At 47.0% G+C, this 19660-nt stretch overlaps 1 protein-coding gene across 1 annotated transcript in view; it reads left to right on the top strand.

The window, feature by feature from the left end:
• LOC8030437 overlaps nucleotides 1-19660 on the top strand; it is a 38259-nt gene that overhangs the window by 1464 nt on the left and 17135 nt on the right. The gene's annotated exons all lie outside the window — the stretch shown is intronic.

The following is a 19660-nucleotide window of genomic DNA, read 5'->3' as shown; positions in this document are numbered from 1 at the left end:
TGACGCTACCATTGTCGTATACGCCTTTCCTTCCCACTTATGCTTTCATCGGACTCGATGCATCTTGTTTTCTCCTTCGCCCTGCAGAATTGCCTTCCGGGGCCATGTGTGCTTGCTAACCTTGCCATTCGTTTTGTTCATACTCCCTCGAGTAATGTTAGTTTGCAATGAAACCGGAATAAAGAACCCTTGTTGGCGCCTAGGGCGCGTTTAAGGCCATGTGGCGAGAAATTGAGGAAGAGGGGAACACGAGAGCTGCGACGTCAGAACGCTGAGCTCAGGTTGGAATGAATAGTGGGTAGAGGCAAAGCTAGCTGCGTTTGTCTCTACTCAGTGTTCGAACGCGTTGCAATGCGAACGCCGAACGGTCCCGTTCTGATATCGAACGTTTTCGAAGAGGGAGCAGAGGCAAAGGCAGTTAGCTTCGTCTCTACCCTCTAATCATTCCAATCTGAGCTCAGCGTTTTGACGTAACGCGTCGTTGCTCGCGTCTGCGAGCAACGTCGAAGTCTACGCGGAGAGAAAGTTGTCTGCTTCTAGCACAGGATTTGCGGTGACGTCAAAAGGACGTCGAGCTCTGATTGGCTTTGATGGAAAGAATAGTGGGTAGATCTTAAGACGCCTTGAGGTCTACCCACTATTTTTGTTTTTCAATCAGCCAATGAGAGCTCGGCGTTCTGACATCGTTGCAACCCCTGTGCAAGAAGCAGACGACTTTTAGTCCGCATTGAGCCAGTCGAGTCTTTCGGACAGAACCGAAGCCACTCTGCTTAGCGATTAACCGTGTTGGATTCCTCTTGAGCACGTGTCTTTGCGCGTAGAGTTCTGTAAGCATCAAGTTAGCCACTGTTTGACAGGTGATCAGTAGATTTTATTGGCCGCGCTTTTGTCGACGATTTTTTTTTTTTTTCACATTTGAGAATATGGCACAACTGAAACTATTTGAGTTAATATGGGTTTGTAGTCCTGAGGCCTTCACGAGACGCCATAGTGTTGGACGTTGTTGGCAGCGTATGCTCAGAATTGGCGAGGAGGCACGATTACGTAGAACGGTTTAGCGGGCATTTCACCTAATCAGGATCACTGTTCTCGGCAAACAAGAGGCGCGAGCCAATCCTCGAGCATCCGCGGCGACCAACGACCAACAATTTATAAGATTTTTAGCAGATCGTCCCGATGATTCCGATAACGACACCCAATACTCATCTACCGCCTTTGCGCATGCATCGTACCGTTATCGGATATCGTTATCGGGAGTATCTGAGGTTTTGGAACAATTTACTAAAACTCTCTAACATGGCGTCCCGCGAATACTGAAGGAGAGTGTTTTCCCGAAGAGGTAGCGCGATAGCTCGCACTGCAGAATCCAGGGGTCCCGAGTTCCTTCTTCTGGCCCCATTCTGAACAATCCATCCCCACCCCTGGCCGTTTTGATCTACATGAGCTTCGTATCGGCGTGTGGTCGTGTAACCACCACTGCATGGCGTACGTCGACAAGTCCAGCGTATCAGTCGTACTGCACTCAGCACGTTACCCATCCACAACGAAGACACTGCAGACGCTAGTTTAAGTCAGGAACGTTCCGTTGTCTAGACCCCTGTGACGCAAATTTGATTTCGCCCTGCCACATGGACGCTTGTATGTAACTAAGCAGGTTTGTGGTTGAAGGAGTGACTGCAGAGCTCAAAATGATTCATCATTGGTTCGCTCTGCTCTTTGCCAAGTTAGACAGGAACCACGCAAAGTTGCGTGACCGTCTGCTCACCTTAAAGACGTGCGTGCGTATTTAAAATGCGAATCATTTAACCACGTAGAGCATAGCTACGGCTGTTCCGAGGCATGTTAAGAATTAGAGGTGATTGTAGAGTTTCTTATGACACAAGACTACTCGCATTTTATTTCGTACACCGGACTAAACTGTTAGCGTAAACACGACATTGGCGCTTTTTTCCCCGAAAGGGTGATTTGGGGTACACAACTTTACCGGTAGTGTCCGAAATTATCAATTTCTACCACACAACTTTTATAATAAAAATCTTCGCATAAAAAAAATATATTGATTGGTTGTTCGCATTACTTCTGTTGTACTACGTGGAAAGGACAGGAGGACCCACTGTATTCTGTCTTTATGTTATAGTAACATGAATTCTTCACAATGGACGGAACCAACTTCTGTTTTTCTTTGCCCCTTTTTTTGGGAGGGGGGGTAGTTTATTTAATATTAAATATCGAACATCCACGCCATCACAGGTGTTGGAGGAAGATAGAAGGAAAAAAATAATATATTACCATTACACAGCCAATCGTTTTTTTTTTTTTTTTTTTTTACTATTTTTGTGCACAGTCTAGCTGCCTGCGCTTCCGGGGGGATATCGCAGAATTCGTGGACGTTTGAGTAAGGTAATTTATTATTTCTTTTACCGATAAAACATTTTGCTCGGACGCCAATGAGAGCCGCAGGAAAACGAGATAATTTTCTCTAACTGAGCGGTAATCAGGCGTGCCTATCGTTCTGGCTACCAACGGACATGGGCAGACGCGAGACAGGCACAGAATCTCTTCCGGATCGTAATGCGGATAAGTGTCGGGCAATTTATGCGCAGGAGCTGCGCGGGGTCAGCACAGATAAATGCTGAGCCCGATGATCCCCCTCCCTCCATGCCTGTTGGGCGACATGAGTGGCACCGGCAAACCAGTCGCTGGAAATGCCGCCACCGCGACGCTTCTTGAGGTCGCCCGCTTCCTCACGAGACGGCATGCATTTTTCTCGTTCTTTCGCTCGGTTTTGCTCGGCCATTTCGAGCTTCCCGACCGCGCCCGTGTCACCCTGTCGCTAGGTCGGCTGCATGTTTAACTCTGGCCTCCCAGATGTGACCCCCGCCGGCTGAGTAAGTCAACTCGCACGCCGAGTCTATATATGCACCTTATCCAGATAGAGTCAGCAGCGTAGGCGCGGAACAGCTCTACTGTAAAAACATTTGCGTGCGGTTCTGTAGACACTTTTATGCGCAGTTTCCAATGCCGATGTCCGCATTAATGCGACACTGAAAGGGCCGTGCGCTCGAAATTTGACGCCATCTCTTTGCTGCGACTCGTCTTCGATGAAGGCGTCGGGGGCCAATCACTGGATTCGCGCCGTCGTAGTGCGATGGTGATTTGTGAAGGAGGGAGTGAAACATGACGAGGCCATATACTGGGCAGCGATTGGAGTGCTACGTCAGTATGTGGCTGAGACTTGTCTCCAATCGGCGAGGACACCAGTCCCAGCCGAATGCCGACGCAGCGTTCGCGTCCAAGCCCTGCGTTCGCCTGTTTAGGTGACGTAAAATTTCAGCCCTCTGGCCTTGTTATCGGGAAATGTCGACAGGTTTTGGCTGGGGTGGCGTTGAATAATCTTTGGTGCCGTCAGCAGCAAATTTTGTCCCAACTTTTTGTCAGTTACATCAAATATGTAGGAATGAATTGGCTTCCACCTGAAATGGGGCAAAACTCGCGCCCTCTAGGCGACTGGTGGCCGTTGAAAAAATCCCCCTGGTCCGGAATGCGATCCCGGGAACTCTCCGAGACTAAAGGAGCGTTCTACCAGCTGAGCTACCCTTTTACGAAGTTTCAATCGGAGCCCATCAAGCAACCAGCCCGAATACCAGTACTCTCCCGCCAGGTACAATGACCCCGCAAAAAGTGAGTCAACGAACGCTCGGCAGCTACAAGCAGCGCGGTCCGTTGACGGATGCAACCGGCCTTGCCGAGCGTAAACCGATGCGGCCGCGATGACCGCATCCAGCGACGAAGGAGGAGACGACCCGCGCATCGAACGGTAGGGCGGTGCGGGGTCGCCCAGACGGGTTCAGAGCCCGTTCACCCCGAACTTTCCCCGTCACCGAACACGATCTCGGTCGTGCGCGAAATCGAGCGGAGACAGCGCGCGTGACCGCGATCATGGCGGCCCAGCGGCCGAGCTTAGCTGCTTAGGCCGCGACGGGCACGCTGGAGCGCCTAGATTACACAGTGTTTCCAACTGCCTGATATGGGTCACGTGCTTTACGGGCTTGGCCTTTTTTGGCTTCGCGACGTGCGCGGCCAAAAGCGTCGCTGTGGTTCATCTCCCACTAAAGCCCTCCACCCATGTGTTTGCGTTTGTCTTGCAAGTAGCGTCATATGCGCCAGTGCACGAGGCCCGTTTCTCGAGCAGCCTTTGGAAGCGTATGACGGCGCAGCACTGATACCAGTGTAGCTACAGTACTCTGTAGAACACTGTAGTGTAGCACTGAAATGAGCGGCCCTTGGAAGCAAATGGCGGCGGAGCACACGCTCGTGAAACGTGTCTGGCGGGTTTCCACAACAGTGGTTAGCGGCACTCGTAAAAGCACCTTTATCAAGAGGCTTTCTCTTTCAGTATATTGGCCAAACGCTCACTATGACGTCTCGAGTATGATGAATTATAACTTGTTTAATAAAAGAGATAAGGAGGAATGCCAGAACCTCAACTGTGACGGTGTTGGTTTAAGGACGCGGTCGCTGGCAATTGATAATCCTGGTCATGACGTCACAGATACAAAACATAAGAGGGATGGAGCCACCAAAAACATCTCGTGGCCGAGACGCGAGGAGGTGAGGAAAGCGTTGGTCGCCTGCAAGCGTCTCTGCTTTCCTCCCGCCTTTCTCCTCGTCAAGCAACAGCTGCTCGCTTGCGACCAGTGTGCGCAGGGGCCCCATTACATGGCAAACGCTCCTCTGCGTGGTTTGGCTTGCTCCCTCCGTTAAATCTAGGCTCTCAAGGCCACGTTGAGGACGTGAGCGACTGGCGACGACGAGAGGGTGCCCCCGCTGAGCGTGCCGAAGATTGCGATGGCCGTCTGCGTCGTCAACAACACTCCCCTCGCTGCGTTGCTGCGCCTCTTTGCTTCTTTTGATGACCGTGTACCGTTTGACTTGTGCCGTCACGGAGCGCGTTCCAGGAGGGAAAGGATTCAAGTGAGATCTTCGAGACGAAGAGATGCGGGCTGTCACGAAAGGCGATCAAAGAGAGCGGCTTTCTCCTTCGAGCACCTTGTCTCCTTTACATATATGTAAAGGAGAATGCTGTTTTGGAAGGGCCAAAGTACACTCTAAAAAAAAAAAAGGTGTCAAGGGAGAGTAACTGCCCTAAGTTACCCTCCTTTAACCCTATCTTCATCCAAGTTACTCTTTCGCGACCGCTTCTTTCGATGATACTCTCCCTTAACCCTCACTCGAACTCTAGAGTAACTGTAGCTAGAGTTAGTTTCTCCTCGCGATATCACGGGCTGTCAACAGATGGCGCCGCTATGGGGTCGGCGCCAGAGCCGTTTATACTGAGAGAGTTTGGCCTTCTTAAGGAGATTTTGACAGTCTGACAACCACAGCAGCGTAGTCTGACAACCGGGGAATGACTACTTCCGTCCGCCATATTGTGGATCTGACTCATAGGAACTCTGCGCGATTTCTCAGGAATGAACAAGACAAAGAAGTAACGCCATATTGTGTTATCGCGAAATCCGCTTGTTCTAGCGGCCAACAAGCTCCGCCCATCGGCCAAACTCTCTCAGTATAAACGGCTCTGGTCGGCGCATTTTCGACGCTGCTCGGCGCAGATTTTTGTTGTTGTGTTTTTCTTTTTCCGGGGAAGGTTTTTTTTTTTTCCCTAGCCGCTTCTTTTTTTTTGGGGGGGGGGGGGGGGGGGGGGGGAGATGGGCAAGGATATTTTAATAAGTGAGTTGATACAGCCTACCTTTACTTAATTTTGTCAACGCGCAATTCAAATGTTTTTTCTGCTAATTAAAAAAAAGTGCAGAATTTAAGGTGGTTTTTTGCTGCTCCTTTGTGCATATGCGTCGCCAGCGATACGAGCTTATAGGGACCACCAAATGAGGCCGCCGATGTCCGCGTCTATGCATCGCCCTCCCGTCGCGGCCAAACGCATGGGACTTTCGCTTTAGATTATTATGTAGACTTATGATCTTGACAGAAAAGCTTCGTACCCTAACTAGGGGTTTATGGACTGCACTTCGTGTCAGGAGAAGAACATTTTTTGCCTCCAACATGGTGACAAGGCACTGATAGTAGACGACAATGTTGGTTTTGACCTACAGTTTAGCCGGAAGTGACGTCAGCTGCAACAAACGTATACTTAGAAGCGCCAGAAAAAACAAACAACCTAACTGAAAGAAGTAGTAGTGCAACCTCAGAGCGGCTACCGGCAGCTCAATTTTATTTGGAAAACACGAACATATTAGCACACCAGCGGCGTAGCCAGGGGACGGGGTGTTGGGTGTTGAAGGGTCGGAACACCGCCGAAGTTTCATGGTTGTCCCCCTTTACCCCTTCCGCTTTTCCAATGTCAGTATTTTTTGTGTGTGTGTTTCGTTTCGACAATCCACTACGGCGAGGGGCGGTGCATGCCCGCAACATACCGAAGCAAAACGAAAAAGACGAGGCTGTCCGTGGACTGCGTGAAAAACACATCTCCGGCTCCGGCTCTTCGAACAGCCCTCTCCAAACTCGGCCGCGTTTGTAACCGAAGCCTTTCTTCAGGCTCGCAGGTGCGAATGGCTTAGCTCCCGACGTCATAAAAGCCGCGAAATCCTGACCTCGAAAGACGCTGGCCTCGCTTCGGGGAATGCAGGCGGCTTAACTAAAGTTCCCCTACCCTTTGAGTGTCAAGGACTCGACGACAATCTCAGGGCAGCACAACAAAATTCCAAAATAGCAATGATTTGACTTTACGAACCCTACAATGCGGAGAAAACCGGACGACAAAATAACAAACAGCTAAGCGTTTTTTTGTTTTTTTTTTGTTTTTCTTTTTTTGCTCCGTCTTTTTTTTTTTTTTAGGGTTCACGCGCCTGCGCTTATTTAGCTTCAATATGGCACAAAAATGCAAAAAACACACAGACACAAACATCCCCATCGTTAAAAAAAAAGAAAAGAAGCAACAGAGAAAAGCGACAGCATATGCACTGTTGAAGCATATTTGTAATGCTCATAATCACTTGGTTTGAAAGCGTATCTAGTTGACTTCTTTAATCGCCGAAGTGGGTAATGTTTACATGCTTGCGTTCAGCACGTGAGTCGTGGAACTTTTTCAAAAATGAGTTCAAAAGCCAAGCCGTTCTTGACGTTCTTTTTTTTTTTTGTTTCTTTTTTTTTTGAGAATGATTATTGACCTACAACTTTAAGCGTGTCATCACCGTCTCCAACAGCTAGAGTCGGCACATTCACGTCAGGCAGCATCGTCCGCCCTTAGCGAGAGCGATGTTGTGGCCAACGACGTCGGTCTCTATGTCGCAAGCCTCGACTTCGATCAAATCGGCGGCCTGTGCGGAGCATTCGTTTTCTTAAATGCACTTCCTGGGGAAGTACTGGTTTTGACACAGATGTGGCGGGACCGCACCGCGTAGCGCGTCTCGGCGGTACAGGCAACTTGCATTTGCCCAGAGGCTTTGTATCCTGATGTAACCCGCCTGCTGCCAATCCTGGCCACCATGCTCGTTAGCAGCGCTGAATCGGAACGTTTGTTTTCTAGACTCCGAATACTGGGACGTTGAAGCACCTGAGTGCTTCAACGTCCCAGGGGCGCTTGCTACTCCGTTCCAAGCTGAGACCAGACGCTCCGCCTTCAACGCGAGCTCGCTGGCTTCGGTAGTGCTTTGGTTGCGCGTGCCTGCGCGATCACATTTGTTTTTGCAAGGGCAGAAAGATGGCGACATGTGCGATCAAAAGCGTCGCTGTGGTCAGCCTTCTACGATTGGCTGAATCGTGACTATGACGTCAGCAAAGGTTTTCTCATCGACAGAAATAAGTGTAATGAAAGAACTTCAATTTTGACGGTGTTGGCAGTGTTGGTTTCAGAGCGCAATAGCTTCCACCATGCTAATTATAAACACCGTCGAACTTGTCCGTAAGGTAATGATGTCACGAGAGGAAACCGTATACGAGGGCGTCACCAAAATATCTCGCCGCTAATAGGGGCTGCGCTTTTGAACATTCACCGAAATATGCAAATCAGCACCGAAAGGGTACTCTCAGGCCTGGTTCACACTTGCGCATCGGCGGGCGAATCTGCAAGAATTCGGCCGCCGGGCGTAGCGTCCCCTGTGCATTGCCGCGGCCAATTCCGCTTCGGCGACAGCGCATTAGCTGTAAGTGTGAACTAGGCCTCACTTCTTCCAATCGACCGACGGCGGCTTCCACTAAATGTTTAGACCCCACAAAATGATCGAAACTGGTATTTTTCTCACACTTTCTCGTAAAACAACAACGAAGAACGTAAATAGCCTAAAACATGACTATACAACAATATTTTCTGAAAAAAATGTGGTCCGCGCAGGAGCAATGAGAGTGACGCTTCACTATTCACTTCACTCATTGCCCCTCTGCGCATTGCAGTGTTTGTGTTTAATCGTATTCTAAACTTCGCTATTCTCTGGCACTTTTCCATAGTTTTCAGTCATTGGATACCCGAGTGTTCCGCATTGAAGTGCACGCACCGTAATTTTTTGTGAGCCTGTTTAGACTTTTTTGCTCGAAGTCAATTATATTTTCTGACTGCGTTCTTTCGTCGTTTAACATCAAATTCTCCTTTTTTAAATACTGGACGAACGAGATGGTGGAAAAGAAGGTTGGACTTTTGTCGTCTAAGAAACAGGAAAATAGCAAACAAAATTGTGTTTGGGCAGTTTCTTTTCCCGGTCTCTTCTTTTCTTTCTGTCTTTCAAACAGCTTAAGCAAAGAAAAACACCCATGAAAAAAATTCCCTGGCTACGCCACTGATACACACTTTATTATACCTCAAGCCAAATGAATCTGAATTTCTTATTTGATGAAACGAGCGACGACGCACTGATGCAACTGTCATCTTCCTTTACACTGATTTTGAACACCTCGAAATTTTTCCCCTCTGTTTTCTGTTCCTACTTGCCCGGAATCTGTGGTTTATCCAGCAAAGGGTCGTACGAACATTTATCACAGTGGACTGCCAAGTTCCCTAAAGAAGACCGCTTTATAGAAAGTTCATGCTCTATGTGCGATCGGGTGGTGCACGAAAGCACCCGATATCAAATGCCCCACGACTGACACGCGCCCTTTTGCCCTGCCTTCAAAGGGCTAGTTTTATCAGAAGCCCATGACGCGAATTCCCAGATCATGTGGCCTGGTCCTCACTGTGACGGCGGAGCATACTGCTTTTAATTAAGAGACAGATAGTGTGCACGCGAGCGCGTGGAAGGTAATCATGCCGTCATTTGTAGACCCTCAAGATATTAGGTTATGACATGAAACAACGGCGGTTCAACCGTGTACAAAAATTCTGCACGTGGGGCTATAATACTACACCCGTACGACCGCCCACATGTCGTGGATATTTTAGACTACCGATGTGGCGCATTTTTCATGTTTGTGTGCATGTCTCTTTGAGCGCATGCTCTCCTGTTTTGTTTATTTTGAGGCATAAGCTAGTAAGCTTCACTGGTGCTCTGAGGGAACGCCAAGTGGCCGACAATCTTCTTGCAATTTATATCACCCCTTTTCTTTTCGTTGGGAGACATTTGATTTATCATTATCTTTTTTTTTTTTTGACGAGGCTTCAAGTTGAGTTCAGTGCTTCGTGTCTGTCAATTCCTTTTTGTCCCCTTGTTCTAGAGTTATCATGTGTAAGCAAACTCTACTATATTGTTTTTTTGGATACCCGGATAGCAAATACCAGCTGAGACAAACCGACGAATTCGAGAGAGGGAAGAGCGTAGTGGAGGGGCGCGCCGATGGCCTCGAAACGGGTTGCTTACGAAGGTCCCTCGGCCTGGCGCAAGTGCTCTATCTCTCCCTCGAAAAGGGCGAGAGAAGGTGCTGAGAAAATAATTTCTCTCCCGTTTTCCCCACCCACCATCACTAATCCCTCCAAATCTCTTGTGAGCCTAGGGGACTCGGCGTCCGCGTCCTTGAAGGAGGAGGGCTCCCTTGATACCTAAGCTGACAGTGTCGGAGGACCGTCGAGCCCGCCATGCCAGTTATCGCGTGCTCCGCTCTCTGCGCGTGGTTACGGGAGGGAGCGTGATCATGTGATTAAAGCCAAATGTACGATTGGCTCACCGAACACCTTAGCTTCCTCTTCACTTTCAGGTTAGGAGTGACGGAGTCCAGCCCGCGAAGCGCGCGCACACACACACACTCACAGAAAGTGGAGTCGCGTGAACCAAGGCCTAACGATAAGGTAGGGACTGGACGACGGTGGGGACGGGCCCCTCAATGTCCAACACGCGCATCCGCGAACTGGAAAGGGGCAGAGGCGCTTCGCAATTTATGGAGTTTTTTTTCCGGCAGAGATAGCTCTTTTCAAGAATGTCAAGATGAACATGCTCATATCAGGACACCGTGGTGTCAGTTTCTTAAGTTGTTTAGGTTCATTTGATTGCTTAGCGGACGTTTATTTTTTATATTTTTTTTATCGGGTGAACCGGCTCGGCATCTCTTTTATCCACGCTTCCCCAACTGGAACCGGTAAGAACGATGGTTTATTGCCAAGAGCGATCTTCAACATGCGGAATGTCAAGACCTTGGATATTCTCTCGGCAGCGCCTACACGCCGGTGATCTTCCTTTGTTGTGGCCATACATGTCACCACCAGCTTCGACGGACCGAAGACACGACGGACCACTTTCTTTTGCACGTGAGTGACAATGAGAGGATCCTCTCCTTCTTCTTGACCATCGGAGATATGTGTTCATGCTACGTAATGTACGTTTTGTCATGATCCGATCCGTTTGAACCGTGTCTAACTCTGGGCCGGGAGTCTCCGACGAGTCCCGCGTGTAGTCCACAGCGATCGGCCTGAAAGGTCCTGTACAGCGTTATTTGCAAATGCTTTTTATTCCAATAGTCTGTGAGAGACGTTCTGATTGGGTATTTTCGTGTTTGAAGTCATTTAGTTCATTTTTTTTTCTGTTAAAATATGGCTGTCTTCTTGAAGGTAGATGTGTGCTGTAGTAAAGTCCTCCCAGTATGTCCAAAGCCGAATTGCACGGGGCGTTGAGTAGTCCTTCTTTGCCAAGATTCAGCTAGTCGGGTGGTTGTGGAGTGTCAGCTATGTCACTGCGCTATGCGAGCGTATTTGCCAGTAATCGTCTTTACTTGACAAGTTTTTTTTTTTTTTTTTTACGTGAGTGATTTATTGATTGAAGCATCATGTTCCGTTGAACTGTCATATTTTGTTTGTATAACAGGGTATTTATTGGACTGATAATTTAAAAGTACATTTGACACTGGTGAGCTGAAGGGGAGGCCAGCGATTTGATTTATAACTTGTAAATAATATAGAGGCCCCCCCCCCCCCCCCCCCCCCCCAATATGCGTACATTTATAACTACATATTTCTGCGCCGCAAACACCGCAATTCCTTAAAACTGTTTCTTTTTTTCTTTCAAATCAACGTAGAAATATAGGTGTGAACTTAAATGTCGAGATTGCAATAAACATGTTTTAAGTTTAGATGAAGGATTGAGAGACGCTGTGATGCTGCCAGTGTAAGGCTAAGCAATTTATAGATTAACCTTTCTACTATGTGGAAAAAAAAAAGAGCTCTAAATTCGACCTTTCAATGCATGTGCCTGCCCCTGCATTCAGAGTGGTGCAACCAGTTCATCCGCATGCAATAAAAAACATAGAGCGCACATCTATTGCGCAGCAGCACGATGAATTGGCACACATGAGCAGCTCGCTGACTTTCTAGTAGTGTCGGTTGTGGTAGAACCTAAGCTCGCCGCGATGCATGTTCTGTTTTGACATGTAGCATATTTATCAGTTATTTTAATACTCGCCAATCTTAATTTGTATGTTCTTGGTATGGCCTACTTTTAAATTTCTTTTTCTTCTTGTTTTGTTTTGTTTAGAATTCGTGAATTTTAGTAGGTACAACTTTTTCTTTATTAAGGTTCAATGGTACTTTATGGCGAATTATCCCCTTGTAGAGCTGTAGTTACAATATTTAATGATTGGTCTCCCCAAACTTAGATGTTACTTGCATTCGTTAGCTTCCTTTCTAAAGTTGTGAAATAAACTATAATATATGGCAGTCAGCACTTAAACGCAATACGTTGTTCACACTAATTTATCTATAAAAATGTTCCTAACATATTGTATGCCACTTGGACAAATGCAGATGTTAAGAAATTGCATTTGTCCTACCCCTCAGTCTAGTGTCTATATAATAAAGCTATGTCTTGCACCGCTATGGGCAGAGGCCAGCTGATTTGCTACTGTTTGGAAGGTGGAGGGGTGATGTGCAAGGAAGCTAAACTCTGTCCCTCACTCCCATATTGCCTGTTATAATTGTTCCAAAAGTCAGGGAGAAAGGGGAGGGGAACTGCCCCCTCTCCTTGCCCCCTTTTTCTGATGGGGTGCAAACTTGAGGATACCATAAATGAATGCAACCGCTTATGGCTGCTATTGCATACAAAGGAAACAAATAGAGAGAGAGCGAGGGATGTGGTTTATCTTTCTCTTAGATGTTCATAGCAGGGGATACGAACGGTTTTGGATTTTTGCGGCTGAGCGAGCTTGCAATCAGTGCTGCCTTAGTGTTCGGTTGGGACTCTTATTCAATCGGCAAGAAAGCGAGCCCCAGCCAATTATTGGAGCGCATCCTATGAATGGCTCCTGGGATTTTCGAAAATGGTCTATTGTCTCGCAAATGAGTGCACTGGTATTAACTAAAAGCACTTCGCGAGCTGTTTCCTCTCTTTTAATATTGCTGACTCTGCATTTAAGCATTCATTCTTCACAGGAGGAGGGACACGGCCGATCGACCTATCCGGTGACGAGAATTGACGAAGAGGACTCAAGTGCCATAACTGTGGTGTTGGAGGACCACTCCTTTGAGGTGACGGGCTGGTGCAGCGCTCGTTCTTGCATCGCACGGAGTCGACGACATTTCTTACCGTCAAAAAGCAAGCCAGTCACTCGCAGTGATTGGGCACTTCATTAGTTTGAAGTACAAATAAAGTCCGTCTTGGCTTTAGACTTGATCACGAAGTTAAAAAAAAAACTGTTAGCCAGAGGAAATTTGTGTGTTGGTTTTGCCTTTTTTGCCATGTGCTGAAATTAAAATTTTGGTTTATTAAAATCTATTCTACTGTTTTATTTCAGTGCTGACTTTTTATGAGAACCTATAGCCTCTGTGCAGGCTCATGCTTTATATTTTGTCATTTTTCAGCTGCAGTTCCACATTTCCTTTGCACCCATCTCCTTGTGAACATGTACATAGCTGCTTTTAGATTTTAGGGTTTCCTGAAGAGGGTGCTAATTCTTTTATACAGAGTTTAGGGAACACATCAGATGGGTCTGTACTTACTGTACACAATTATTTCTGTAGAGTAATTACAGTCCCATTCAAGTGTTGCCTAAACTCTGTATTAAAGAGTTAAGTACTATCTAAGGAGGGGTCAAACAAACTGCTCAAGTGTGCTGCTATGTGACATTAACTCTTGGTAGAGAGCAGAGTTAACTCTTTAATACGGACTCAAGGTACAATTCAAATGGAGTTGTATTTACTCCACAATAAGGTTAAAACTACCCTTCCTGGAGAGCGTGCTTGATTCTTAAATATAGAGTTCAGGCAACACTTCTAATGGAGTTGTCATTACTCTCCACAAACGAGTGGATTCAACTCTTCGCGGAGAACATGTTTAACTCTTGCATACAGAGTTTAGGTAACACTTCTAATAGAGTTGTGGCTACTCTACACGATGGAGTGAGGGTAACTCTTCCTGGCGAGTACGCGTAACTCTTGAATACAGAGTTCAGGCAACATTGTAATAGAGTTGTAGTTACCCTACACGAAGGAATGAAGGTAACCCTTCCTGGAGAGTATCCTTCACTCGTCAACAAGGAGTTTCGGCAACACTTCTGATTGAGTTATAGTCACTCTACACAAAAAAGTGAAATTTACTCTCATCAAAGAGTTTAGGCAACACTTGTCATGGAGTTATAGTTACTCTACACAAAGGAGTGAAGGTAACACTTACACTTACAAATCAAAAGAGTAGCCCTGACTCTCTCAAAGGTATTGGCGTGACTCTCTATAGAAGAGTTAAATGAACACTTGTATGGAAGAGTTAAACATACACTTGCCTCCGAAGAGTTATAGTTACTCTTTAAAAGAGTGGATTCTGTGACAAGCCAGTTACACTCCAAAAAGAGTTAAATCGACACCTTTTTTTTTTAGAGTGTATGAACGTGCGGGTATACACGGCACGGCTCCTTAGTGGCGCAGAGAGTGCCACCTCACTTGACAGTGAGGTGGTTTCATTTTTTCTTATTCTTTATAGAGTACTTGGCGATGCATTCGAATGCTTATAGATATGACGAGGCTGAGATTTACCGTTTGGAAGGTCAATTCCGAGGAGTCGAACCCTTCGTGACAAATGCGGGATCCGTTGGGAGAACGGCAACAGAAAAGAACTGTTTAAACCTGCCATGGTGTTCATGTCGTGGCTGTAATCAAAGCCACAAGCCCCACATATCGTTTCCAAAGTGCAATGTGCTGCGCACCGCCAGAGACAATCGTGTCTGGGCAAGTCCCGACTCGTAATGTTGAAGCTCGATGGCTTCATCACGTGTCACTGTTATTCTAAAGACTATATGACCGGCGCGCCGCTAAGGCATCACCCCGCTGCGGTGGCGCTGCTCTTGGCATGGTGTCAGAGCCGTTTATACTGAGAAAGTTTGCCCTTCTTAAGGATATTTTGATGGTCTCGCAACCAAAGCAGCGTAGTCTGACAACCGGGGAATGACTACTTCCGTTCGCCGTTTTGGGGCTTTGACTCCTAGGAATTTTATGCAAATTCTCAGGAATAAAAAAGAGAAAGAAGTCACGCCATTTTGTGTTATCGCGAAATGCGCTGGTTCTAACAGGGAACCAGCTCCGCCCATTGGCGACGTGTGCGACCGAAAGCGTCGCTGTGGTCGGCCTTTCACGATTGGCCCAAAAGCTGACTATGACGTCGGAAAGGGTATACCATCGACGGAAATAAGAAGAATGAAGGAACTTTAATTTCGACGGTGTTGGCAGTGTTCCTTTGAGAGCGCAAGGATTTCAGGCTTCCACCATGCTATTTACAAACACCATCGAACTTGTTGTTCGCAAGGTAATGACGTAACAAGGGGGAACCATAGGAGGGCGCCACCAAAACATCTCGCCGCTAATTGGCCAAACTCTTTGCGTCTACGCCAACGTTATTAGATTACCTCAGTTATGGAACTCCCGCCCCCCCCCCCTCCCCCCCCCCCCCCCCCTCACTCACTACAGTTCGCATCCCGTCGTTTGAAGCGCCAAGTAGGGTCTGCGCGTCAAAAAAAAACCTGCATTCTTTAACAAAGCTGTTCAGAAAGGGCGCTAACTCTGTCCAGCTGCCTGTTGTAAAGGGAAATCCCCACCATTATCTGCACGCTCTTGGAGATCCTACATTTAAGAGAGGGGGGAGCAACTCAAACCATGGGGAGCGTTTGAAATTTAATGGCGGGCACCTCGGACGCAAATTGATTGTTCGTGCGCAGTGGCGTACCAACTTGTTTTTGAGTGGGGGGGCAAACCAGACCCTCTCCCCCCCCTCCCCAAATCGAAAATTCGGCGCAACTTTTGTCCAACTTTTCTAAAGATTTGGCAATGATTCGGCAAAATTACAACGTTACCAGACTTAACATTGATATTTTGTTTTTTCTCACGAAAAAAATTTTGCTTCTTCTTCTTAAAATAAATACAACTTGTAGTGCCTATTAAAAGAGTTATGACTATATAAGGTGATATTCTAGAAGATAATTGTATCGATGTCGCTTTTGTGTATTTACTTGTAATTTTGGTGTATGCTTCCAGAAAGTGGCGTGACAACGAGGTTGGGTAGTAGCCGGCACAGTCACGAATCACACTACGAGAGCTTTGATTTTGAGGCTTCATCAGCGCACGCCTGCAAGTGTGTTTACATTGTTAAAATAAAGGCAATCACTGCGTTCTTACTTTCTCTGGTAGTCGCCGTTTCGTGCGCGAAAACGGATGCAACGGTTGCTGAGCCTTCACCAGAAGAGATAACAATATTGTATATATGCATGTTTTTCGATTTGAGTCACTTGACGTCAGCTTTGCATGAAAGTGCGCGTTCCATATTCGCAACGTGCCGTTTTTAACCTTTAAAATTCCGGTTTCTGGTGTTCGGACACACACGGACGTTTAGGAAGATGGGGAGAGTTAGGAATGGTCGGATGTGCAACGTCGACCATGATAGTTCTGTGTTTAACGAATATTTTTCATCAGTGTTTACTAACGAGTGCTTGGACTCCGTCCCCACTCTCCCTGAAGAGCTTTACGAGCGCATGCATCCTATTAACGTTAACTCCGCCGGTATCATAACATTGATTGATAAACTAAAACTTACTTCGTCCGCTGGAACCGATAACATCAACTCTAATATTTAAAAGAAACACCAGTGTTATTTCGAGTGAGTATTTAAAACTTATCTTTATTCAGTCCTTATCTCAAAGGTGCCTTCCATCTGACCAAAAGGTGGGAAGGGTAATTCCCAGTCTTTAAACAGGGCAGCCGCTCTTCCGCATCTAATTATCGCCCTAATTCATTGACTTCAATTTCTTGCAAACTACTTGAGCATATCCTCTACTCCAATATCATGAGGCACCTATCATCCCATTTCTTTTCTTTAAACAGCAGCACGGTTTTCAAAAAGGTACACTCTCCGGCAATATGAAAGACCCACTGGGAGCGCGTGGCCGAGGCGGTGGCTGGCGGGGGCGCTGCGAGCCCTCCGGGCAATTCCATTCTGCTTTGAGGGGAGGACGCTCACTCGGGCTCAGATAAAGCGAAACGCGCTTATCAGTTTGTGTCGAGTGCCGAATGAGCGTCCTCCCCTCGAAGCAGAATGGAACTGCCCGGAGCGCTCGCAGCGCCCCCACCAGCCACCGCCTCGGCCACGCGCTCCCAGTGGGTCTTTCATATCGCCGGAGACTGTACTTTCCTGCGAAACACAACTCTGCGACTTCATCCATGACTTGCACACTAACCTTGAACCTTGAACCTTGAAATGAAAAAAACTGACGCAGTTTTTTTTTTTTTTTTTCCAAAGCGTTCGGCCGTGTTTTTTATCAACGCCTTCTTTCTAAGCTATCATCTTTTTGCCTCGACCAAATAACCGTTTGCATAGATTCGTGACTTTCTTTTTTCCCGTGTACAGGTCACGTCCATGATGATCATGAATCTTCCTTAATAAATGTATCTCCTGGTGTTCCCCTGGGGTTCGTACTTGGGCCCTTACTCTTTTTAATATTTATTAATGACATCTCCATTGGGATTTCTTCAAAAAACCGCTTTTTCGCCGACGACTGCGTCATCCATAACAAAGTAACTTGTGTGCAAAATAATAACCAGCTTCAGGAAGATCTAGAGAAAATTAACAATTGGTGCAAAGAGTGGATTATGTCATTAAACAAGTATAAACGCAAACTAATCCACTTCACCAAGAAAAACAAACAAACACTGTCATTTAATTACTTCTTGTACTCCGATCTGATTGAGACCGCTACTGTGTATAAATACCTTGGTGTAAGACTAACATCTGACCTTCCCTAAAATAACCACATTGAAGTCATTACTGCCGATTCATCTGGAACTCTTGGACTAAGCAGACGTAACTTAAAAAGGGCTCCACCCTTTGTTCGTAAGCTAACCTTGGACACGTACGTCAGACCAAAAATAGAATATGCTTCAACCATCTGGAATACCCATCGACTGTACCTCATCAATACCCTGTAGAGGCAGTTCAGAACAGAGCTGCTCGCTTCATTTCATCCACTTATGACTTTTTTTTTCAGTGTCTCAGCGCTAAAAACTGAACTAACCATGTCCTCTTTGCAGCTTCGCAGAAAAGTCTCTCAGCTGTGCTTTATTCACAAAATCTACTACCACATTCCCGACCTCAAAACCACTTCCCGACCGAACATCTTCTCGCCTCAACAACGTCTGCACCATCAAGCACATTTCTGACTCTACTAACGCTTTCAATTGGTCATTCCTTTCTCAAGCCATCAGCCACTGGAACAGTCCCCCATTCTCCATTGTCACCATCTTGGACCCTGCTGATTTCTCCTCTGCAGTAAAACTACACCTTTCTTGGCCCATGTGATGGTGTGCGGGGCTAGGCAGATAGGTGAAAACCCTTACGCAGAGCGCCTGCCGGGCCAGACTTGTACGTAGTTCAACTACTTTACTCAAGTTACTGTAGTTTAACTACTTTTCTGGGTAGTTTAGTAACTTTTAATTACATTTCTATTCTAGTAATTCGTAGTTTACTTTAACTACTTTTCCGAGTGACTTCCACTCAAATTACAAATTACTTTCTAATTTTAGTGGTTGTTTTGCCTATCAACACAGAAAAGATGTCGGAAGGTCAGCTGATATTTGCAGAGGGGGAAGCATGCGGAGTAGAAAAGGGGGGGGGGGATGGGAAGGAAGAAAGTGATTTAGATAGTCCAAAAAACCCCAAAATTTTAACGAGCCCCCCCCCACTGCAACAACACTGCTACGAGGCGCGGGGAGCGAACAGACACGACGCAAGAGAGGTCGAGTAACTGTGGGATTAGCTCCGAATAGTGGCGTTTCTTTGTATTCCGAAGCTCAAGGAGACTTGACGCATTTGAAGAAAGGGCTTGTCCCCGCTTCTCTCCAATGTAGGAATTCTTGCCCACTACAGGAGGTGCACACACTGCTCCTTTTACGGTGCAGGCGATAGAACCCCTAACAACGACGCTCACGCCGGATGGGCTGCTCGTGTATCACTCGAAGCGCGTTAACCCACCCCCGCGCCTGCGTTCACGCCGCTTCGCGGTGACGGTGTGCGGCTGCTAATTACAAATCTATTAACCCACCTAGCCCCCCCACCCCCCGTACACGCCGCTTTGCGGCGTCCGGTCGGCAACCCAAGCCCCGCTGCCCCCCATGCACTTCCGTAAATAGAGTCGATACGATTTAGTTTAGCGATGTTTCGTCAACAACATTCATTTTTTTTAGTGTTAATGGTAAAAAAGAAATGTAAATATCGCCAAATGCCTCGACAAAACAAAATGTTCGAGAAAAAAAATAAAAAGAAGTAAGCCGGCCCACACCATAAATAGAACCCGGGTCTGACACGTATGAGGCAGACATCTCACCACTAAGTTACGCTACCTCTTCGGAAACTCGCATTGCATCCGCTGCCTATGTTGACGGCGGCAGCGCCTATCTCCAAGCAAGCAAGCAAAACTTCCCAGACAGCACACGACGTCGGGCCAACATTGGTAGTCAATTGGCAAACAATGGTCCAATATTGGGCCAATGTGGCCATCGCAGAACCAATATTGGTGGTACAGTGGAATATACTGGCCAACGTTGGCCTGACTTGACCAACGGCTCACCAACGTTGGTAATCGAATGGCTTAGGCCGGCCAACATTGGCCTACCTCAGCCAATGGCTTACCAACGTTGGCAATCGATTGGTTTAGACTGGCCAACATTGGCCAACCTCAGCCAACGCCTTAACAACGTTGGCTATTGGTTGGCTTAGGTTGGCCCACATTGGCCTGTCTTAGCCACTTGGTTACGAACATTGGTAAT

This window comes from Ixodes scapularis, unplaced genomic scaffold (genome assembly GCF_016920785.2).
Source record: "Ixodes scapularis isolate PalLabHiFi unplaced genomic scaffold, ASM1692078v2 PGA_scaffold5__190_contigs__length_132052651, whole genome shotgun sequence".
Taxonomy (NCBI): domain Eukaryota; kingdom Metazoa; phylum Arthropoda; class Arachnida; order Ixodida; family Ixodidae; genus Ixodes; species Ixodes scapularis.
Note: the sequence above shows the minus strand (reverse complement) of the source record. Positions and strands in the feature narration are given on the sequence as shown.